Raw genomic sequence first — 1,332 nt, 5'->3', positions numbered from 1 at the left:
CCCGCACCCTCCCCGGCCCGCTCCACCGTCACAAATGAATGCAACTAAAATTAAAAAAACAAATTTGATTATATTTTCAAATAACAAATTTGATGATATTTTCAAATAATAAATTTGATGATATTTTTTCATATTCATAAATATTTTCAAATAACAAATTTGATGATATATTTTTAAAAAATATTACTGTTTTTATAAAAAATATTACTGTTTCATATTGATCATATTCATTTTCTTAAAAATTATTAGATGCAACAAAAAATAATAATAAAAATTACTTATGGCGCACCTATGGCTGGTGCGCCATTGCTATATATAAAAAACATTCTAATGGCGCACCTGCTGGGGGTGCGCCATTAGAAAGCTTCCCCCCCACACTAAATCCCCAATCTCTCTAATCTCTCCCCTGCCTCATCCATCTCACCCGCTGCCCCCCGTGTTCGCCGTCCCCCTCGCTGCCCCCTTCGCCGTCCCCGAGCCGAGCGTCGCCTCCCTCGCCGTCCCCGAGCCGAGCGCCGCCTCCCTCGCCGTCCCTGAGCCGAGTGCCCTTGACGTCCTCTCGCCCAAGCGCCGCCTCCCCCACGGCCCCGCCTGCGCCCTCGATGTGCTCGCCGTCCAACACCGCGCGGCCTGTCCAGGATAACCGTCGCCGTCTTCCTCTTTGACTACAAGGACCCGACAAGCTCGGACGCCCAGGAGGACCGCCACCGCTCGACGCCCTCGACCGCGCGGCCTGCCCAGGAGGACCGCCACCGCTCGACGCTAAATTCGCACCGCCTCGACTAGCTCCGGCTGCCCTGAGTCGCCCTCGACATCCCCAGTGAGCACCCGAGCCGCTTCCCCCTCTTCCCCCTCTTGATTTCCTTCTGATTTGTTCTAGGGTTGGTGGTTGGAGAAATTTGGACAAGGAAAGGGGGTTGGAGAATTAAGTAGCTAGGGTTTACCAAATGTTCAAATCTCTGAGCTTCTGCTAGACGTTCAGAATAGGAGGCTGTGCTAGCTGCAACCTGCAAGAACCATTTGTAGCCAAGCCTCTGCTACTGTCAGTCTTTTTGCAGAATAGCGAAGTTTGGGTTATTTTTGCATCATTGGTCTTCTTTTCTTCCACCTTCAGGGTTCTGCAATCTTCCTTGCATGTTATCGACCTGTGTAGAGTGGACTAAACTGAACTTTCTTTGTCAAGTGAATATCAGTGACTAGTGCAATTTTCAATTGAGTATGAAAATCAGAGTTCAGAATAGGGATCTTGTAATGGTGTCAATTGGGTATGAAATTTTATTATTTTAGAGTTCAGAAAAGAGGGCTTCCAGTTTTACTCAGGGTGGTGGGGGG

Source organism: Triticum dicoccoides, chromosome 5A (genome assembly GCF_002162155.2).
Source record: "Triticum dicoccoides isolate Atlit2015 ecotype Zavitan chromosome 5A, WEW_v2.0, whole genome shotgun sequence".
Taxonomy (NCBI): Eukaryota; Viridiplantae; Streptophyta; class Magnoliopsida; order Poales; family Poaceae; genus Triticum; species Triticum dicoccoides.
The sequence above is the reverse complement of the archived record's forward strand: the minus strand, read 5'-3'. Positions refer to the sequence as shown.